Below are 22,753 nucleotides of genomic sequence, written 5' to 3'. Positions count from 1 at the left end.
TCCGAAGCACTCACTGCCACCAAGTCAATACTGACTCACAGTGACCCCCTGTGGGGTTCTGAGACCACCACAGCTTCTGGGAGTAGACCGCCCAGTCTTTATCCCACGGAGTCCGCTGGTGTTTTCGAACTGCCGACCATGCAGATCGCAGTACAACACGTAACCACTACACTGCCAGGGCTCCATTGGTTCTTACCCGTGGTGACCTCATATGTACCTGTTCAGAACCATCTTCATGAACGCTGATGGACTTAAGACTGCTGTGGGAGTGCCTGTATCAGTCTGGGGGTTCCTGATTGTCACTGGTCCCCTGCTTCACCAAGCCCGATGCTCTCTCCAGGGTGCTGTCCACAGTCAGTGAGTCAATACCCTGCTAGCCTCAGGTCTGAGGACATTTGGGTTGTATTTCTTCTAAGACTGTCTTGATTGTTCTCGTGGAAAAATTCTTTGCTGACACTGCAGTTCAAAGGAGTCAGTTCTTCTGTTTTCCTTTTTTGGTTTTTGTTGTTGTTCTTTTGGTTCTTTGACCTTGTAATGCTTGTGATGCACAATCCCTGGGGGATATTTCTAAAATAGGGAGCGGCAGCCACCAGCTTACATCTGTAGAATTAACACTGTGGGGGTATTGCCTACTAATGTGCATGTAAACAGTTCCTCAAGGGGACACCAGGCAGCAGATGTGGACAATCCTCGTCACTGTCTCACCTAACAGGACTGCTAGTAGTGCAGTGGGGTAAGTGTGGGATGGTTAACTCAAGGTTGGTGGTTCCTCCGCTCCTGTTCTGGTGGAGAACGATGAGGCCGTGTCTGCTGTCAACTGTTCAGCTGTATTCTGTCCTGTCAGGTCCCTGTGAGTCCAGATGGACTCCATGCAGTGGGCAGGGAGGGTCTACCTGGTCTCAGATAGTATTGTAGCAACAAAAAGAGGTCAGGGCACAAGAGGGAGCATCTTGGGGTTACCACCCACCCCTTGCTCTCCTCTGTGTGTAAATGGCATGACTGCCTTTATAGTATGTCTAAAAATCCAGGTCAGCCCAGGGCATAACTGCCACGTAGCTTTGTGGTCACCCCTCACCCTACTGAGAATGAATCCAATTGAACAGTAGCACTACCCAGGAACTCACGCCCTAGAACCATCATCCCTTTGAGAGCTAAGGGAGCATCGTCTCAAAGATCAAGTGCAGAGGGTTTGGAAAGGAGGCAGGGCCCCGGGCCGCAGGGAAGTGATGGTGTGCCTGAAAGCTTGGGGGAGAAGGGGGAGCTGCTCTGTAAACCTCTACAGCCCAAGTCACAATAGAGTTAAACAAGGATAGGCCCAAAGAGAGGAAGTGATAGCTCAAGACGTGTGGCTTGTTACTCTTTGGGCTCGGCCCTATTGGCTTTCCTCTGCTCACGCAGGATGCTCCTGCCCCTTCACTCGAATCCAGTCCGTAAATGCAGGTTTCTCATCCCACACGCTGTGTGCAATTCACTCAAACACCGGCCCACACTTTGAAATAGAGAGGGATTGGATACACTTTCCACTTTTAGCTTCTTTCACGTGGAAGAATGCCAGTCCCTCGGTGCCAACATTCCCAAATAGCAAGAGCGGCTGGGGCTGCGGGGTGGCGGCCCTCGGTGAGCACATGCAGGGCCCCCTGGCCGAGGGAGGCCCTGACAGCCCCTTCCACTTTCCTTCTCCTTCACCCGCCTCCTTCTTGCTGGGTGCTCTGCATGTGAAGGCCGGTCGGTCCTGGCAGTTCCCAAGCGCAGTTGGCTTTTCCGTCTCGGCGTGTCTGTTCCTGTCTCTCTGGACTGCTGCCTTGAGGCCACTCGCTCTATTGTTCAAATCCAGTTAGAAGCCATCTTGTTTCTGTCTGTACCCTGAACCCCCAAGTCCCCAGAAATGATTGGAAGGGAAATAGAGCTTCCTGTCAAGTAGCAGCATTATTTCTGGTCCATCTTTTATCTTCATAGGCCAGTTAATCTTTGAGGACAAGTCATCTATTCTGAGAAACCCCATCACCATGCATCGATCCCATCCTAGCTGACAGCAATAAAGGAGGAGGAGTGTGGGAGGCCCCAGGGCAGCCTTGAGATCTCCGTGTCTTGGTACTCACACCCTCTGTAAGTGGCTCCCCTGGGATGTGATTGGCACCTATACCTTGGTTCTAACCCATGGAATAGGAGAAAAGTTAAAGGATTTTGCACATGTAATCAAGGTCCGGGTCAGTTGATTTTGAGTTAATCAAAAGGGATATTACTATCAGTAGACTTATTAATCAGCTGATAACCCTTAAAAGTGGGATTGGACTCTTTCTAAGAGCCAAGAGGCTCACATTACCGAGTTGAATGAAGTAATTTACATGTGACAAGGAACTTTAGGGGCCGCCTCTAGGACCAAAGACAGCACCAGCTTATGGCCAGCAAAAGGCTGGGTTCTCAGACACAGAGCCAAAGGAAATCAATTCTCCCAGGCACCGCAATGAGCTTGGAGATGGAGTCCTCCCTTAGGCAAGGCAGACAGAATCTGCCCGCAGGCAGCAAACAGCAGGGAAGCCACCAACAGTCAGTAGCTTTGGTGCTTGGCGAAGCAGCCAGGATGGGCTCTCTAACTGAAGCCATGCAAGGCAACAGGATCCACCAGCCTCAAGCCCAAGCCATGGACACACCAGCAGTGTGGCAAAGCAGATCTCAAGGGAACCTCAAGCTCTAGTAACACAATCCACGGGTTGACTGTCCCACAGATAGTGTAGCTCATGGGTTCAGGCAGAGAACTAGCTAAAGCAGCAGCACGCTGGTCTGACCACCAGAGAGCAAGAGAGACGGGGGCAGGCCTTGCCAAGTCATTTATCTCTTTGCCCTCCCGTCACAATGTGACCTGATTAATCCCACATGTTCCAATTGGTCAGGTTGGCACAGTAAACCTACTTATCACACTTGCAATTCCATGAACAAAAAATCCAGTTAAGCTATGACCAAGAGGACCCAGCTAAGCTAGCCTCATGACCCACAGAAACTGGGTGCTAATAAATGTGTGGTGTTTTAGGACATGTTGTTTGTGGTAATCAGTTAGGTAGCACTAGAAACCAATGCAGAAAAGAAGGAGAAGGGCCGCAAACTACTTGTCATGTCAGGGCTAGATAAATACTCATCCCCACCCCCCACCCCCACCACACACACTGTCTAATAAGAACAAATGAATGTTTGCTTACAACTTGATGGGTTGACTCCAGGTAGTGTCTGCTGTGATCTTTCATTAAACACCACTCAACGGAGCCTTGACCAAATTGTTTTGTCTCTTCCCTTTAGCCTTTCTCCATGTGGTGGTTAGTCCTCCAGGATGAAACTCACTGCTATCGAGTCAATGCCAACTCATAGTGACCCTGTAGGACAGGGCAGAACTGCCCCTATAAGTTTCGAGAGTGTAACTTTTTCCTGCAATAGAGTGCTCAATCTTTTCCCCATAGAGTGACCGGTGGTTTTGAACTGCTGACCTTGCAGCTTACAGCCCAACTCATAACCACTAGGCCATCAGGGTTTCTCCCCAGGACAGCAGATATGTCTTTTTTCCACTGCCCACTGTCCCAGACTTCCATACAGTTAACAGCTGTGTCCCCAGAACCCAGAACGTGGAAGTAGCAGACAGTGAGGGAACTGGCCAAGGGAGGATTGCTGGTGTCATTCCTAAAGGTGACCTCTTACCGAGCCAGTGCCATCCTCCAGGCAGCTGCAGAATCCAGTATTGCCGAGTGAGCCAGAGGGAACCGGGAGTGACATGATCGCTGATGCCATGTTTTCCTTGTTGGCATGTCATTTCTGAAAGTGGGAATGAGGAGCTGTTTATCCATGTATTTGCTGCCATTTGCTTTTGCCTAATAGCCTCTGGTTAGTGACTGAAGGGCAGTCCACACACTCAGAATACAATGTGAACTTGCAGCATCAAAGGGGCGCATTCCAGGATCTGCTTGTGGACTAAAGCTGCACACATTTAAATGAGGAGAAATGGCTTTGCCTGCCAGCAAATTGCTACTCTTCCAAGCGAGTTACACAAGGGAAGCCCGGGAGGGCGTATCCTTACCTCACCCAGCTCACAGGGCGGAGAAAGGACGGGGTAAGAGAAGGGTGAGGTAAGTGATTGAAGGAAGGAGCCCACAAACCATGCCTCTGGCCTGTTTAATGCGGACCACGAGCTAAGAAAGATATTCTTGCTGCTAAATGGTCAAACACATCAAAAGAGGAAGACTGTTTCATGACGCGTGGAAAGTATGTGACTCACGTTTGCATGTCCATTCATCAAGTGTTACTGGAACATAGCCACATCTGTTTGTTTGCTTGTCATCTGTGGCTGATGACAGAAGCCTGGGACCACAAGACTAGAGATGTTTAATCTCTGACTCTGATTCAAAAGAACCTTTGGAGAAATTGAGACCAACCGATGCATTGTTGTAAGGCAGGTGGATCCCTTCAGAATGCACTGACTGCTGCCTTCATGCACAGTCATCTTTAGTCAGCACCTCGATGGCGGTGGCAGTAGCAATAGTAGTGTCTCTCTCTCTCTCTCTCTCTCTCTCTCTCTCTCTCTCTCTCTCTCTCTCTCTCTCTCTCTCTCTCTTTCCTCCTTCAGTAAATACCACTAGACCCACAATGAATGCATTCTGGGGAGAGTGGGAGACTTATTGCCTCTCCTCATGCTATGGCCCTTCCCCCCCGCCCCCCCCCAATAGGAAATGGCCTCCTCTCTGATCCAGTGTTCTCTCTTTCCTTCCTCTCCCTCATTGTTGCCGGCAGGAATGGGAAACGGTGCCTGGCAGTGGAGGAGTTTGGAAGCTCAGAGTCCTGCAGGCCACTCAGCCTCAAGCCGGCGTGTGGTCATAATAAACGTTGCACTTAATCCTGCTTTGGTGGTGACTTGGGCAGATAGAAGAATGTCAGAGTTCTCAGGCCACTGGAGTGAACAAGAGAACTGGATTTCCTCATTACACGCACCCAGGAAGCTACAGACTTCCTGGATCCAAACAATATAAATCCCCATGAGCCACTGTTGCTCCGGGCAAAGCCAATCTTAGCATGGCTTAGTAGCTTTGAGTTTGCATAGTCGGCATTCTTAACAAAGTGACTCTGGCCAGGAGCTGCCCTACAGCTCGTTTGCCATAGTTAACTTGATGGATACTTTCTGTGTGACCCGTCTCTGCCTGCTAGATCTGTCCTTCATGCGGTTCTGGGTCTGTAACTAGCAGTTGGCTAGGTAACAACTCAAGCAGTGTAGTGCTGATCTTGTACTCTTAACCACACAGCATTCTGAGCACAAGAGCAAAATAGCATCCCCACAGAGCTGAGCGATGCCCAAGCACACACGTCACCATGTCAGCAAGCCTGTTGCCTTGGCCTTGTCACTCCCAAAGGCACAGAGTCTGCAGAATGTTGGATGTCATTAACCTCCGAGTTAGCACGCAGAGAGCAGGAGGAGAGCAAATGGAGCAGCCTGGGGGAGAGGCAGCCCGGCTGTGGTTGAGTGGCTCTTCTCTTCCAAGAAGGGTTGGGAGCTTCAGAGAGGAGCGCTGTCTTAGCACTGTGTGCCTCCCGTGTGATCAACAGTATCTCGAGGAAAAAAGACCGGCCCGTGGCTTGGAGCCCGCATGAGGGCAGGCCCAGGGCTCAAGATCCTTGACTTGACCCTTGGAGCGTGAGGCTGGCTGACACCAGAAATGGGTTCCAAGGAAAGCTGGGGGCCACTGGAAGTTCCGGAACAGGGGGCGATGGGATCTGATCACTGTCAGCTGGCTGGCAGTTCTGGGAAGAAAGATCTCGCCGCACAGACTTGGTCTGTGAAGGAGCACACATTTCTGGTCTCCGCGCTCCTTGTCATAACAGGTTCTACTGTGTAGGGATGGTGATGAGCTCTCTGTGTCCGTTCTCTGGTGCTGCTGTCACAGGAAGATAAGAAATTTCGTGTCTCACGCTTCTGGAGGCTAACGTCCCGATCCAATGTCTCGGCTGTGTGAATCCCATCCGTGTAGGTGGCCCAGTGTGCTCCTTGGCACTTGGACCCTAGATGATCCTCAAAGGATGTGCCTCCCTCTCTGTGCGGACATCTCGGTCTGTCATCTGCTCCTTGTCTAACTCAGAAGTGATTTGATTTAGGATCCATCCTCCTTGGGTATGGTGTAATGGACATCATGGAGACATGTTTTTCCGAACAGAGTTGTGCCCGCAGTCCAGGGACATGTACCGTCCTGTATTGGTGTTGGGGTGGGGTGGTTTGATTCCATAGCAATCAAGGTCACAGGCTCGCTTCCTTCTTGTGCATGCTCCAAGACGTGCTTCTTCTGATTGCTCCTCTGCTCCAGGGTCTGCCGGGGTGCGTTTCTCTGCCCTCTCCCTCCTTCCTTCTCTTATTCCCTGCTCTCCTGACGGAAAACATGGTCTGGTCTGGAAGTTTGGGGTGAGTTTGTATTTTTTAGCACAGCTATAAATCCTGAAGCTGTCGTAGGAAAATCACTAGAAGTTCATTCCTCGAGGTCAGTCAGCAGTCTGACAGGGGAAGGCGGCTCCAGTCAGTGCGGAGAACTATGCAGGCCTCATCGTAGCTGAAGGCAGGGTTGCAATGGTTCCTTTTTAATTACGTCTGCTGGTTTTAGACAGCTTGTGACTCCAGCAAGAGGAACATGACAAGACAAGTTAGGAACGAAGCCTGCTGATGCATGGTGGCTGCTGCCAGCCATTGAAAAATCACTTCATGTCAGGGGCTCAAGACATCGCTGCTTGGTTGGGTACCTTCCCTGCATTGCAGCTGCCTGCTATTCCGAGGCTCCCCACTGGGAGCTTGTCCCTGCCCAGGCTCAGCTGTCTTCATAAACCCCGTGGTGGGCAATGCTCATTCCCAATAGCCCCAGCATGCTCCAGTAAATGGCTATCTAAGTGGCCATTTTCCAGGAAGCCCCACTCCATGCCAGGTGTTGCACCAAGCAGTTGTGCTGACACACGAGCACTTCGATGTGGGCCTACTGTGTGGCTTTTCTTGTGAGTTGTCATTGACTGGGCTCACTCGAGTGACCTCCTATAGTACAGCACGAAATGCTGCCCAGCCTTGTCCAGTCTGCATATCATCGGAGTGGGGCAGTCTCTGATCGTGGGCAGGGTGCTCCTCTATCTGACGGATGATCCCTCTCTTTTCCCAAGTAGGATGCCCTTTCCTAGCGAATGGTCTTTTCTGATGAATGTGTCCAAACTGTGCCAGCTGCACTCTCACCGTCCTTTCTTCTAGGCACATTCTGGCTGTGTTTCAGGTGAAGCCAGTCTGCTTGTTCTTCCAGCAGTGCACAGTGTGTTCAGTGTTCTTGACCAACGCCACTTCTACGTGTTGGCTCTTGTGCCTTCCTTGCCCCTCACCGCACTGCAGCCAGCATATCAGGTGATTCAAAAAGAACACGACTCCTGTCAGGCACACCATAGGCATCAAAGTAACATCTTTGCCTTTAAAAAACTTACAAGAGGTTTTTACGAAAGATTTACCCAATGAAATGTATCACTTGATTTCTGACTCTTGCTTCTATGGGCATTGATTATTGATTCAAGTAGAATGGAATCATTATCAGCCGAATCTCTCTCCATTTATCATGTGCTTGATGAGTTTTTGTGTCCCTCATACACATGATCCACACTGGAGACGGTGGTGCCTGTCTGAGCAGTGAGTGCTTCACATCCTCTTCTTGGACAAGCCAGGTTTATCATCTGGACCTCGCAAGCTCCCAGGGAGCCCTCTTCCAACCCAGATGTTGCATTCTTCATCTGATGTAGCCTCTCTGATTACTTAGCAGGAGACCAGTGTTTCCCGTAGCAGGCAGTATTGCCCCCCCCCCGCCCCGCCCTGCCCCCCCCCCCCCACACACACACGGTGCAGTGGTGTTGGTGGGCCAACCCAGGGCTGCGAAAGCAGAGGCCTGTCCTTTCCCCTGCCTAGACTGCCAAAGGTTTTAGTTGCCAGAAGGTGCTGAGTTTGGGTTGGGTTGTGTTTTTCTCCTGAAAGGCATGGCCTGCCACATGCATTTGGGAACCTATGATATCGACTAAATAGGCAATGTCCTCCTCTCCTTTGATCAACGAGGCTCTGCAACTGTGAAAAGGGGAGCCCCTGCTCCTTATCCACTCTGTCTGACCGTCTCCATACCTCCCGCTGCACACTGTGGTGCCTCTGGGGTCAGCACTGTGGAGACTTGGTAAACCTGGGGAATGGGGATTGGGTTCCGTTCAGATGGAGCCCTGATCTGGAACTCCATTGGTAGCTGACCGTGTCAGGTGGGTTCTCTGTGGAAGCAGAACCAGTGACCTCCCAGGCATCTAAGAAAGGCCAGATGTCCGGAAGCAATGTTCCATCCAGGTGTCATCCTGTTGCAAGCCTGTGGGCCCTGCGCGTGGCCCGAGCCCTCTCCAGATACATGTGGCCAACGGCCTCTGTCTGAAAGGTGGAGTGAGATGCAGGGAAACCGCAGGCCAGTGGATGCAGAGTCTTATGGATCCAAAGTTGGGGGAAGATGGCAGAGCAACAGCTCCCAGGGTTTGAGCAGCCCACATGCCCACCCACCCCCTGGAGGAAGACACAGTCCCAGTTAGGAGGAAGGCACAGGCAAAGGCCCTGATTGAAGGGCCAGACAGAGGTAAAGTTCCCCGTGTCTTTTTATAGCGAGGCCACACCCCTGAGGAGGCATCACCATGCTGTGACATGATTGACAGCTGGATGCCATCAGTACTCGTTCACACAAGTGCACATGGACCGACAGTGTGACTGCCACAATGACAGACCACGCTGGGTGAGCAAGGACGCTGGCTGTCCCCTCAGACTCAGCAGAATATGTGGACAAAGACCAGTCTGCACAGTTCTGTTCCCAGAGTATCAGCCAGGGTCCAGTTAGAGCAGGAACCCACCAGTTATTTTTACTGGAAGAATTTAATATTAAAAATTGGTCCCCAAGTATGAACTGGAAAGGTCAAAAGAGCATTCTAGGGTGTCGTGGAAGTCGTCGGGGATCGTGGCAAGGAGCAGTCGTGCCCTGTAGGATGCTGGGAGGACTGGGGAAGGAAGAGAACGTTGTGCAAGCGAGAAGCTTGGAGGAAGGGCGGCCCAGAGCTGCCGTTTATGCTCCAGAGGGAGCCGTCCTGCCGGCTGCTGCTGACTTGTCTGAAGAGAAGCTGTCAGGCTGATTTTTGGAGTGCTGGAAAACCTACGAACTGAATTCCTTCACTGCTCCTGGGATCAACTGCCCCGTATGCTCGTGGAAGCCTTGCAGAGCCAGCTCATCATCCCTTCTCCTGGCTCCAGCCCGGTAGCCCCTCCTGTTGGCATGCTTGGTGTGCCTGGACCTGGACCAGCTACCCAAGCAGAGACCCCATGTGTGAGCCCAGGGGCTTGCTCACGCGCCCAGGTTAGAGGGCAGGATTGGAGAGGAGACGCCTTCACTCATTTCTCGGTATGCCCAGTACAAACTAGATCTTTGCAGATTAGGCACAGCACTATTTGTAAACTAATGCCAGGTCATGGTCTTACTACCTGGACTTTACTTACCCTTGTTTCTTTTCCTTTGTTTGAGATGAACTTGTCCAGCACTAAAGACAAGTCCATAAGTCCACTTCCGTTTGATGTTTCCTCCTTTTACAGCCGCTCAGACCAATGTTTAGATCCGAGGGGTAAGGTATATGGAGGTTGGGGGGTGGGGGTTGGGAAGCAAGTTACAGTCCATTAAATTAATTATTTATTTTGTGGGTGTTGAACCCTTCCCCCCAGTTATTCTTGTATTATTAGTAAGACCCTTGTGGAGGGTGGGGGTGAGGGACAGCACTGCCTAACAGAAAGAGTACAGTGTCTGGAGATTCCCCTCTGTGAGGTGGGGCTCATTGTGCACCCTCTTTGCGTTGTTGAGGATTAATCAGGATGCTCTGCTTTGAGGCCCTTGCCTGGCACCTGGCGGGCTCCCAATGGGCAAGTGCATGATGGCCATGGCATCGTCATCATTAGTTAACTGTTCCTTCCAACCACTCACAGTAATACAGTCTCTCTTTGGGAGTAAAATGTACTGGAGCTAGATGAATTCAAGATGGTGTAGCAATCTTTTTTTCGAGTTAGAACCAGAAAGTGCTTTTGAAAAAAAACCAAAACTGAATATGGATCAATCGTATGTGGTGTCTTGGTTGACTTATAAGCAGATTACTGTATTCAGCTGCATTTAAAAACCATTTCCAGGCCTTGCCATGAATAAATATATGTGCAGTCAGGTTGCACAGAAACATCCAGCACCTTACAATGCAGGTTGAGACACACTTGCCCCTTCACTACTATTGATTTAGGACCAGGGTGCCGCACTGCCTAACCATGCTGCTGCGAACAAAACCGTTGGTCATTCAACCCCATATGCTGCTCCACCAGAGTCCCGGTGGCAGAGTGGGTTATGTGTTGCTCCTGGCCGCAAGCTCAGCAGTTTGAAATCACCAACTGTGCCAAGGGAGAACGGTGAGGCTTCCCACTCCCAAAAGATTGATAGCCTTAGAAACCCACAAGGACAGTTCTGCTCTGTCCTGTAGGGTCACTATGTCAGAATCAGCCCAATGGCGCTGGGTTTGGGCTTTGGGAGCCCTCCACGGGAGAACTAGCGGTGAAGATGGCCGCCTGGGACACGCCTGAGAGCAGTCCCACTTTATCCTGTGGTGGCTGCAAGTCGGACTTGCCTTGATGCCAGTGGGCTTGTTGGCTTGTTTTCTAACCTTAGTTAATGACAAATAGGAGTTCATGTGTGTTGGTTCAGATGAGCTTCAGGGAAAAGAAGCACGTGTATAGGAATGAAATGTAAAAATGAGATTAGAAAATCAGTGCCGTTTCATTTGCAATTGTGGCTTTCGCTTAGATTGCCTGCCTGGGCACGAGACCTTATCACTGCCATCTTGGAGACGTGGAGGACACAATGGACGGGACATGTGCTTTAGCTTCCTCATCTGGACAGAGAAGGCAAGAGCCTTGCCTGGGTCTTCCCGCTGCTCTGGGTGCAGAGGAGAAAACGCCCAGTGCCTAGAGAGCCAGGTGTAAGTGGGACGACAGTGGAGGAGCAGGCTTGGTGAATGTGAATGATGGAGAAGAGGGTTGTGGTCCCCTGGGGTGCTGGGTTAATCTGCATGTGCATCCTCAGAGACCTGCTCTGCTGTGTGGGCAGGAAAGCACACAGCATGGGAGGCTTGAGGGTGGGAGTCTGCTGGAGTGGCCTTGAAGCCACTTCATTCTCTTTGGTGGTGTAGTAGTTACCCATTGGGCTGAAATCGACATGGTTGTCAGTTCAAAACTACCAGCAGCTCTGAGGGAGAAAAACTGGTTCCAGTTGTGGAAACCCACCGGCAGGGGGGTGGATGTCACTCTCAGTCAGCATTGACTCCAGGTCACTCTTCTCTTTTGGCAGCCTCTGGCTCTTTTTTTTTTTTTTTTTAGCCTCTTGCTCATTTATTAGCACCTTGGTGAGCTTTGTTAGGCAACTCCTACTCCCAAGGGCACCTGTTTGTGAAGGACCATGGGGATGAGAGTGGGCGGGGCTGAAGTAAGAGGAGGGCTCCCCTGTTGGCCTGGTCATTGTGCTGCCAGTTCTCCTGGTAGAGCCTCTTCTGGGTTGCTTATCCCATCAGATAAGCTGTGGCTCACTCGGTTTTCCTTTGTAGGTTGGGTCCCCAGAGGTAGCATCTAGAAACAGACAGGAAACATGACTCCCCCCCCAGCCCCTCTCCGAAAGAGACACACACACACACACACACAGTCTTTAAAGGGCCTGGAGTGCCATGTCACTGTCTCCACCATGTCACTGTCTGGCTTCCCCACCTCTGCCTTCTCCTTGCTCCTCAGTCAAATCACATCCCATGCCGTCCCCATTCCCAGGTAGAGTCGTTGATCCGGAAGCAGGTCTTCTATAGCCTGTTTGAAAGCACTCTGCTGCAGTTGAAGTGGACCTCGGGCCCTGAAAGAAGACCAGACCGCGGATCCCTTATAGCCACCTCTGTTTTTCTGTCCCATGCCACCTTGAGACACAGACCCAACAGTGACTGACAGGCCTGGTCTGTGAGGTGACACGGATTCCTTCCTCCTCTTTCTGCCACCCCATCCCACCCTCTGCTCAGCCCACTGCTCTCCCACATGCTGAGCATGCTGCCCCCTAATGACCTTGGTTCTGCCTGTCCTTTCTGTGAGGGACATGTTCCCAGATTTCCTCTCTGCACACTCTTCTTCGTGACCTTGCCAGACACCACCGTCACAGTGATGTCTTCTCTCATCGCCTGCCCTCTCCCCCTTCTAACACTGTCAGCTTCTGCCCTCTTTCTCTTAAAATCAGTTTTCATCTCACCACCTCTCAGATAAACATCACAAACAAGTAAGTGGCAGGTGTGGTCTCATCCACTGCCAGCAGAGTGCTGGGAGAGTAGGGTAGGTTCCCCGGTGGGGAGACATCCCCATTTAGCACCGGAGGCAGCTGGAGGAAGGCGGAGGGGTCAGTGAGCATCACAAAGAATTCATTCCCCTTGGGAAGTGGTGATGGAGAAACTGCTCAGGGCAAGCTGGCGGGGGGGTCAGAGGGTCTGGTGTTGGCGAGGACCGGCTTCTCGGGGGAAGGCATCCCCAGCACCTTCAGCACCTCCTTGTTGCATTTACTGCTGTGGGACGATGATGGTGGCATTATTTCTGCCATGTTGTCTGCTCTGGTACGCAGCAGGATCTGACCCTGTTTTGCTCTCCCCAAAGCTTGGTACCTGGCCCAGGGCTGGATGCTAAGTAGAGATTCAATGAAAGGGAACGAGAACAAGACCAGAGATAGCAGCCATTTAGTAAATTAAGGTCAAGGTCAAGGTTTCTAGAATACCCTGTGAATCCTCAATTGCCAGACAATCTTATGCCCTGAGTGCAGAGTAGTGCTTCAAATTCAATCCCATAGTTCAACAGGAAGGACCCCAACCCAAAGCCTAACCTTAGGCCTTGAACCTCATGGTCCTTTAATGCTTACTCTGCATTCTCGGTCTCCATCACCAAGAAACCCCCCTCTTACTGGTAAGAAGCCACCTTTGTGTCTCATAAAGGAAGCCCCTTCCTCTAGTGGACTCTGAGAAATCCCATATCCCCCCTGGACTGACCCCTGCATCCCCTTTGCAAACAGCTGGGGAGGAACTGATCCAAGAGAGGCAGGCGCCCAGTGCCAAATGGTTTTGGCATCGACCTCTTATCCTCCCGGCTCCCCCCACCTTAGTCATTCCCATGAAAAACGGCCCCTGGAGGAGGAGATTCACAGGCTTAGTGATATGTTCCACGACTGCCGTCCAACACTCTTGGCCTTGGCTCCTTTCAGCCCCTTCTCTCGCTTGGCCCGGAGCCTCCCACAAGAGCCTCTGCTCATTGCCCGTCATCCCCACATGCAAGCCAAGTGAGTGCAGTTTGGTGTTCACTGCTCCATAGGAGGTATGGGTCTTTCCTCTTTCTCCAGGGGACCCCTGTCCAGAAAGAGGAACAGAAGAGGGCAGTGACTCATGGCCTCTCTGGGGGAGACCTGCTGGCCAGGGGACCAGCAAGGCTGCCTGAGGAGCCTCACTGGAAAGAGGCCCACCTGGAAATCTGCACTGGAATGCAGGCTGAAAATGAAACTCCCAGGGAAGATTAGCTCAATGGCCAAGGAGCCTCCTGGGGCCTGCATGGGAGCTCTAAGACTCCGAGGACACCTTCTGCCTCAGAAAGGGTTAACCAAGTCGGGCAGCAGTCATCCGGTATCTGGTAGCTTTGGGTCAGAATCTTAAATTATTGGCCCTTCTAATCCTTGACACTATAAATCTGACCCCAGAGCCCTTGGGGACTTTCAAGAGTTTGGGATGCGGACCATATTGATCTGGCTTTTATATGATCGGCTTTCATGCCTCAGTGGAAGAGGCAGAAAGCGAAACTTTCAGAGTTTCAGGGGAGGCTGTTCTGCCGCAGAATGTGGCAGGATGTCTGTGTGAGCCAGAGAGATACTGATGAAAATCTGCACCCCATCCATCTCCCCCCACCCCCTTCCACACACAGAGTCATTATCCTTGAAATGCAGATCCTTTCCCTTCCTCTGCAGTTTGGAAAGGGCCTTTTTCTCATTCAACAAAAAACGTCTTCAAGATAAAGCTGCAGAGAGCCAGATGACCACGCCTTCAGGATAGAAGGGTGGGGCAAGGACTGGGGGTGTGGGGCTTTGCTTGCAGATGCTGTAGAGCCCGCTGAACACGTCCACAGTGGGACATGGGTCTTGCTGGGACTGCAAGTCACAGCCTCAGAGGAACAAAGGCATGATGGCTGCAGACTGCTCCTAGGGTGAGACTCTGACTTGAGCTGGGTTGTGGCGGGCTTGTTTCTGACATGAAACACATCCATGTACATCTTCACAGGGCTGCCATGGTTGCCACGTCTTCCCACAGCAGCCTTTCACGTGGTGGCGGTGCCGTCTGGGGTGTTCCAGCTCATGACGGAGTCCAGCTACCCCGCCGAGTGGCCTCCACCTTCACCTCTGAGAGATCCCATCTCCAGGTCTCCCCTCCCGTGGAGCCGCTGGTGGGGTTCAACCACTGACCGCTCTGAGTGCCCAAACACCCAACCATCGCACCGCCAGCTATAACTTCCTGTTTTCTTAACAGCGCCCTGCATATTTCAAGTGACACAACTCCTTTTGCAATGTACTTGGTTGTTAGCTCTGCCCATTGTAAGTTCTGGGGGAGTGGGCACTTGGTTTCCTTGGGCCATCAGCGCATACCTAGTACCTAGGATGTGGACACATAACAGTTGCTGACCATGAAGTTGTGCGTGTTTGTGCATGAGTGTGTTTGATGGGTGGGATGATGGGTGGAAGAGTGTTTGCTCAATGGACAATGACAGATATCTGGGTGAGTATATGAAGGGCGGTCAGTGGATGTGCATAGTTACTTTCATGCAACAAGACCAGGCTGCTTCTGTGAGCTACCCAGTTTCCTGTGTGGAGTGCGGGCCGCCTTCGTGCGAGAGAAAGACAGGAGGGGGGCTTCTTTTCAGAGGTGCTAAGGGCTGCTCGCCTCACCCTTGGGTGAAAGCTGAGGGGAGAATAGGACTGGACCGTCACCTGGCCCCTCCGAAGGCCAAAGCCGCCAAGGAGCCAGACTGTGATCGACCCACTGCAGCAGGTTTATGTGAAACTCCTCCTGAGCCCTGGTTTTTTTTTTAAGCGCACAAGTGCGATCTGGAATTGATCCCAGATAATACATCTGCCTCTTAATTTCACTTCAGAGGGGCAGGATGACAAGAACTGCGATGAAGACAACTAAATACATTTATGATTTATGCCCCCTGTGATAAATCAATGGATGACTTCTCCCCCAAATGTGGTCACTGCTCGCCTAACACGTCCCAGCTGACACATCTGGGAGAGGTGCAGAGAACAGGGGCAAGGCCTTCCCTGCCATGTGCACACCAGGCCTCGAACTGAGCATCCTGGGCGGGGGACTCGGACATGGGAGTGGGGGGGGGGGCGACAGTCCTCAGGCAGACAGGAAGGAGGCTGCGCCCCTGCCTTCCCTTCCCCTCCCTGTCTGCGGTCTCGCTCCCTGCGGCCTGATGGCGCAGTTGCGTTCAGCCTGCCCTTGGTTCATCTCCAGCATTCTTGTGTGTGCTTGCCTTCATGTGTGGTGAGTTAGATTTTTCCATTCCCTAAAGGTGATTTGATCAAGCCCGGTTCTCACCAGAGTCCCCGAAAGCAAGTGGAGAGAGTGGAAAATCTCATTAACTCTTTCATTAACTCCAGCTGCTTGGTACTGGATCCGCAATGGATTGCAAAGGGGTTTCCTCCCAGGGGCGGACTAGGCCTTTGGAGGCGGCGCTCAGCTGTGTGAACTCTGGAAAGGGCTATGCCCAGTTAGCCTGCTGGCCTGTTCCTGAGGTGGCCTGTGGGTGTTACATAGACCTGTGCAGGTCTGCAGCGTTTGCAGCGCTGTGGTCTCAGAAGGAAGTGGCCAAGCTGGATCTTCTCAGGCCCCTCTGGTGGGTGCAGCCTTCCGGCCCTGCCATCAGCAGCCCAGTGCATCGCTGTTGCTGTCAGCTGATCTGACTTTGTGGTGTAGGCAGTGCCCAAGGAAGCCAGTAGTGGCCCTCATGCCATATCTTGCCATCCTTCTGCCGGTGGTGTCCTGAAGGCACTGCCTTTCCTTGCTGCCCTCGGAGAGCCACAATTGGCTGTCATCTGTGGTTTGCAGAAATCTGGCTGGCTGCTTAGGAAGTCACAAAGCAGCCACCTTGCTTACAGTCCTGGTACTTTGTCCTCTTCCTTCATGCTTCCCCACCCTGAGTCTTCCTTGGCTAATGGGTCCAGGGGGCACCTGGGTTTTGTCACATTTGTTTTAGGAATTACCTGCAGCCTGAACTGCCTAAATGCTTCCCATTTTCCTCCTGGCTTTATTTTTCCTTTTACACAGGCTGGGTCAGGCCTCTGGCATGTAATTTTGAATGTGCAACATCGTTTTCCTCATCTTGCTTCCTGAGAAAAGTGCCCGCCCCATGTCGTGCTGTGCCGTGTCCGGAGCTCCCTGTGGGGGAGGAAAGGCAGCAGGGGAGGAGTGGGAGGTCAGTGCTTGCACCCGGAGCAGGCAAACCCTGCTACAAAGCCTTTGTCAGAGCTATAGACCCGGCAAAGAGAGATGCTCAGTGCCTTGTTGTCTGGGAACTGGAGTGCTGGCTTGGGACCTATGGGGCTTCAGCTGCATCCTCGGACTTGGGACCAGATTGCCCTGTCCACACCGACAGGCTCTGCCTAGGAGACAGAGAGAGGGGACGGCAGCCAGCTAGCAAAGCTGTCCATCTGGTGCCTCTGCTGATAGCTCGCGCACCAGAAATAATGCACCTGCATTTCTGAAGGACAGCAGGAACATCTAATAACCTATCGGGCTGACTTAAGCTGCCTTTCCTCCGGGGAGGCCCCTTGGGCCTTGAAGATATATACTCCACCTTCTCATTGCCCATTGGTACTAATCAGAAACCATTCCTGTGGAAATGGCTCGTCCTTTTTGGTCCCCTTCTAGTGGGAAATCATAAATTAAAATGGGGCTTGATAGATTCTGCTTAATGCCAAAATTAAATCCTCACATATTTTGCTGGCTATTACATAATTAGTTGACTTCTGAAAGGGGTTCTCATTATGCCTATGGAATAAGCTCCAGATAACGAAACGCATTCATCTCTGGCAAGCTGGTGCTCAGCCTGGGACTGGGACCATTCATCTGGGTCTCACCTTCCAGCTTGGGGAGCAGAGCTTTCTTTGTGGCCACAGGACCTGGAAATGGAACGCCAAGTTCCGTGATGATGTTCTTCTCTGTCCTGCGAAGGACGTCCATTTCCTTAGTTTTACAGACAGTGCAAATGCGCACGTGAAGTAAATTCTTCTGTGGGGAGGGGCAGGTGTCCACGGAGTTGGAATTGGGGCTGGCCCCTCAGACCTCTCTCCTGGTCCCCTACTCCATGCCAGAATGTTGCATTCACATCTTGGAGCACTGGGTTGAAGTCTGGTCCCTCTTTCCCTGGGGAGATATACAAACTTAATCTTGATGAGCATGTTGCAGGGAGATGATTCCATAGCATAATAGTGACTGGAACCCAAGCTAAGAAGGAGCCCTGAAGACTGAGTCCAGCCTCAATATGTTGGTTTGCTAGTGAAGATCCTCTCTGTGAGAAGGAGACCATCACTGTCCCCAGGGCTGGCACAGTACTAGGGCCATACAGCGTGTCTGCTGGTTTTCTTTCTGTCACCACGGGGACCAAAGGCGTTTTGGCCACAGCATGCCCTTCTCCTTTGTTTTCCTTGAAATACACCTAAAAGGAGAGGCCTTGAGAAATGTGAAGCCAGATTTTTCCAAGAGAGAAGGTCGGGCTTATTTTTGGCCAGTGCGAGGACAAGAGGGGCTTGTCGGCCCCTGCAGAGGTGTGGAAGTGTGAGGACACTTGGGCTTGCACTGGGCCCAGCACAGTGGGAAGTGCTTGGTGCTCCAGTCGGGCCCACCACCTGGGGCTGACACTCCTTCTAGGAACCCGGGCCTGTGGCTGGCGGCTGAATTCCAGTGGAACATCTGTGGGCAGTCCTCTGGCTCTAGGATTATGGATTCTCCAAAGAGCCATTCGGAGCCACTGTGGACCAAAGGATTCGTTCGCTGATGTCCTTAACAAAAGCAGCTCCTTCTGGAGAATGTTCCCCAAGATACGGTCCCTCATGTGAGCCCCTCCACCACCTTCCAGGTGGCGCAGCATAGATGCCACATGGACAATGTTGCCAGAAACCTTGAATTGGCTCCATTCCTAAGAGACTGACGTGAAAAAGACCCTTCACCGAAAAATTCGTGAACATGGTATTTAAAAGAAAAAACGTCAAGATTTGAAATCTCTTACAGCATGAAAGGAAGCAACGGGGTTCCCAGCCTGAGTGATGGCATCTGCAGGTCAGTTCTGCTCCGTGCTGCCTGGCTGCGTCGCCAGTGAACATCATCCACAGCCAGACGGGAGGGCAGCAGTCCCAGCCAGGGCACCTGCCCCTGGGGTGACACGTCTGCTCTCAGGGTTAGATGGATGGGTTCCCGTTTTACTTTTCTTACTTCAGAGACTCTCTCCCTGCTTCTGCTCTAGCCCAGGCATGGAATGCCAGCCTGACGCATCGCTTTCCTTCTCACACACCGTTTTCTGCTGAACTGTCAACAAATTGTGATAAGCATGTAGATCAAGTATTACATGAATCAAAGTAGAATTTTTTAATTTGAATTTTATATGCGCTCAGGGCAGAAAAAGCTGATGTGCCAGGAAGAAAGAACTCTCTTATTTTAAAATGGAAAGGAGTATTTAATGTCATTTTTGCTGTGTTTAGGTCAAACTCATGTTTTAAGAAAAAAATACCATCAGTAGGCCGCAGGGAGAAAAGAGAAGCTGAACTCGAGCAGAGATGAACACCAAGCACCACAGTGGGCTCAGACTTGGAGATGGCGTGGGGATGGCGTGGGGAGGGTGCAGGGCCAGAGGGCACTCCCTCCTACTTCACAGGAGCATCGGCCCCACTCAGCGGAACCAACAGCATCCCAGGCCTGGGCCAGGACAGTATGTCCGGTCCTCTCAGCACGGAGCGTCCACCTGATGGTGAGTAAGGGATTAGGCCTAATTGTCACAGCCCCCAAACAAAGAAGCCAGACTCTGTCAGACACAGCGCTGCTCTTTTCCCTGGCCTCCGTTTGTGCAGGAAGGCTTGCTTCATCGTACGGGAGCAGCCTGGCAGAGGTCGGGAGGTCTCACTCTGCCCACAGGAGTGACCCTGGGAAGCTGAGTCCTCCCCTCTGGGTGCCACCCTGTGAGGTCAGCACGTGAGTGCGCCCGCTGTTGCTGTGGAGGCGTGGCTGGGTTTAATTACAGTGACAGAATCTCGGTTCACTGTTGACACAGCTGATTGCTCAGGTGTGCAAGCGCACGCTGAGCTCACTCTTGGCATTTGCTTCAGCAAGGGTTCGGAACGCTTAGCCTTTTAAAAAGGAAAACAAAATCATTCCCTCCCATCTGGGGTTACAAGTATAACTGGCTTCACCAAACCGGCACAATCTGCTGGCCTGGCCAGTCTGTGGGTCAAGGTGGCTGCTCACCTCAGCCGGGTGGTGAAAGGGAGGAGGCACTGGATGAGTGTCCGTATGATTGACAGGGATCCTCCAATCCTGTGCATACTGCAAACGCCCCTCCCCCCAGACCACTGTCTGTACTTGGTCTATAGGAGCTCTGCAGAGACCTGGTATTTACCCCTCAGATTTTCAGCTCACACCCGGGCTTGCTGCTTGGAAACAACAGGCTCCCTGGTCCAGAGAGTATCTGCACACTGTCAGACCCCATCAGCAACACAACCCTTTAAGGATGCCGCTCTCGCTTACCTGGGCTTTGTGTCCCTCTCTTGTCCCTGCACGTGGGACTGCGCCCAGCTCCTTCTGGCCACTGACACCTGTTTCTTGCATCCTAATTAGTGGTTGATTGTACTGTCCCCTTCATTCTACCATGAGCTCCGTAAAGGTGGGGGCAAGCTGGTTTCACAGGTCCACGACTGCAGTGGGACACAGTGCCACGCTCTTGGTTCAGTACAGATGCTGGGTTGTTGCTGTCTTGAACTTTTTAATACTTTTTTTTTTAACAAGGAGCCCTTAATTTCCATCTGCCACTCAACCCACCAAATTACGTAGTCCGTCCATGTTGGATCTCCAGCACACCATGATGTGCGTTCCGGAAGTGTTGTGAAAAGGAGATGAACTTGATCATTAGCACATGGGAAATAAAAATGTCTGTTACCTCATATCTAGTCCCTACTGCCCTCCAGCCTGTTCTGACCACAGTAGGAGCAGAGCCATCGCTTTATCCCACAGAACAGGTGGTGGGTTTGACTTGGCTCAGTTTGGTTCAGGAGCCCTGGTAGTGTTGTCAGGTTAGCCTTGACTACTAGCCTGCAACCTTGTGCATCTCTTCCTCTCAGCAACTCCCTAGGGAAAAGACACGGCTGTCTGGCTGTCTGGTCCTATGCAGATGTATAGCCTTGGGAACCTCCCGTAGGGCTGCAAGGAGAGTTGGCTCCACGGCAGGAGTTTTGATCTGGATGTGAGACCATGGGGGCCTTGCTGTGCAGTGAGTAGGTGCCGGGCTGCCAAGTGAAAGGGCAGCAGGTAGAACTCTGTGGCTCCTCTGAGGGAGGATGAGGGGCCGTCAGCTTCTGGAGAGATAAGCACCGCAGAAACCCTGTTGGCCATTCACTGTGAGTGGGAGCCAGCTGGCCATGCTTGGAAAAGACCAGGCTGGGAGGCTGCATGTGCTCCCGGAGCCTTGCTAGTTCACCCCTCTCCTGATCAACCCTGAAGCCAAGCCAAGCCAAGGGAGTGCACAGTGCACTTGAAGGGAGGAACCGGCTGGAAACGCTGCTGCATACAATGGGCTGGTCTGCTGTCCATCTTTTGTTCTATCTTTAGAACTGAAATGGCCATGATTAGAGAGCAGAAGAAGAGTGCACTGTCCCGCGCAGAGCACAGTAACAAGTCTAAGCACCTGGTGAGTGGGAGACGCTCTTCTTCCGAGGACCCCGACTGGGGCACCTGAAACAAATGCTAATCCTTTTCTCCAGGTGCACGTGGGGCTGAGGAATCACTAAAGGAATGTCCACGTTGACCATCCCACCACAGCATGGAGGAAGCAGGATGGGCCTTGGTGGCGTCCACAGAGAACGTGCGAGGGTCCCAGGTGTGTGCAGTGCAGACACGCGCTCATCGGCCCCTGAGTGGGACACATGTTCCCAGTCTCCCCTGCCCAGCCCAAAGGTGACTGCCACCGCCCGGGGAGCTGGCAGGCCCTTCCAGGCTGTGCTGGCACAAGCTGTTCCTAAATTAGGTGCACGGAAGTGTGATGGCACGGCGGCGTTTCCTCCCGGGGTTAGTAGGCTGTTACGTCTCGTTACAGCCGTAAAGCACTTTATGCCCTCATAAATCAGAGGAGCTTTGCAGCCGCAGGTCACACTGTGGGGAATTCTTCTGTTGGCGTTTTCCCTTTGCCAGAGCGAGACAAGAAGCCCAACCACCCCATCCCGCCTCGCCAGTCGGAGAAGCTGCTTTCCGAAGTGTGACAAAAGTCCCGACAGGTAGCAGGAGCGAAGGCTGGCAGCTAGGGCTGTGAGCAACAGGACAGAATGAAGCTGCTTACGAGCCTCTGTTGCCATGATGTTACATTACCAGCCTGGCCGAATCCTCTCCTCCCTTCCCCAGCCGGGTCTTGGTCTCCACTGACTTTTCACGTGTAATGTTCAGACCATGTCTGCTGTCCGGTCGAGTGATGTAACATGCGCGCACATCCCCTCTGCATGGCACAGGGCCTCCTCCCTCTGGTGTGGAGGGAGGGAGTGGATGGTCTGCTTGTCAGCCCTGCTCACCTTCTGTCCCCACCTGCCCCCACCCTGTGGGGAGAGACGCCTGAGGAAAGCCAAGCCAGTCCGGAAAGCATTCCTTAGTGATGTGCGGATGGACGGACATCCATTGTTGCGGCTAGGAAATGACGCTCGCCCCAGTGGAAGCTTCTCAGCCACATTCAAAATGCACATCCGCCATATTGAAAGCAGCTCTTGGGGGGATATATATAGAGACTTCCTTTCTACTTATATATGTCTTTATATATGTGATATAAATGTTTAGTATCTATATTTCCTTGCTACTTAGGATCCCGGCATCTCATTTCTCGGAGAAAAATTCACGTGTAAGTAATTGAGTTACAGCCACCCTCCGCCCCACGCCCTGCCACCCCTTGGGCGGCCTGTGGTCCTCTCCTTTCTTTGCAGGGCGTCTAGGAAGGTCCAGGCTGCTTGCTTGTGTTCGTAGCGGGTCTTCTGGGAACCTATGAGAGGTGGTCTCTGTCTGGCCAGCGTATTTTCGTTCCATAAAGACTTGGCTGGAACCTCTTTGGTAACCGCTTCGCTTCTGGGAAGAGCAAGGAGAGAGCAAATGAGTGAGGGCACTATTTATGAAAAGCAACAAGGAGAGCGAGCTCCTCCATCTGCCTCATCTACCCTCATGTTTATATAACACCTCTCCTTCCCGTGTTTCCCCCGCAGATGGCCAGGTCAGGTTCATGGCTCTGCACAGAAACACAGCTCCTTCGGGCCAGGCCCCAGGGATCTTTGGAGTTCTCTTCCGGCAAAGTTCCACAGAGTTCCACAGCGTCAGTGGAAGGGAGGCCATTGTCGCT

At 52.2% G+C, this 22,753-nt stretch overlaps 1 protein-coding gene across 1 annotated transcript in view; it reads left to right on the top strand.

Moving 5' to 3' along the window:
• CACNA2D3 (calcium voltage-gated channel auxiliary subunit alpha2delta 3) overlaps positions 1-22,753 on the top strand; it is a 978,241-nt gene that overhangs the window by 526,114 nt on the left and 429,374 nt on the right. The gene's annotated exons all lie outside the window — the stretch shown is intronic.

This window comes from Tenrec ecaudatus, chromosome 5 (assembly GCF_050624435.1).
Source record: "Tenrec ecaudatus isolate mTenEca1 chromosome 5, mTenEca1.hap1, whole genome shotgun sequence".
NCBI classification, from domain to species: Eukaryota; Metazoa; Chordata; class Mammalia; order Afrosoricida; family Tenrecidae; genus Tenrec; species Tenrec ecaudatus.
The sequence above is the reverse complement of the archived record's forward strand: the minus strand, read 5'-3'. Positions and strand labels throughout refer to the sequence as shown.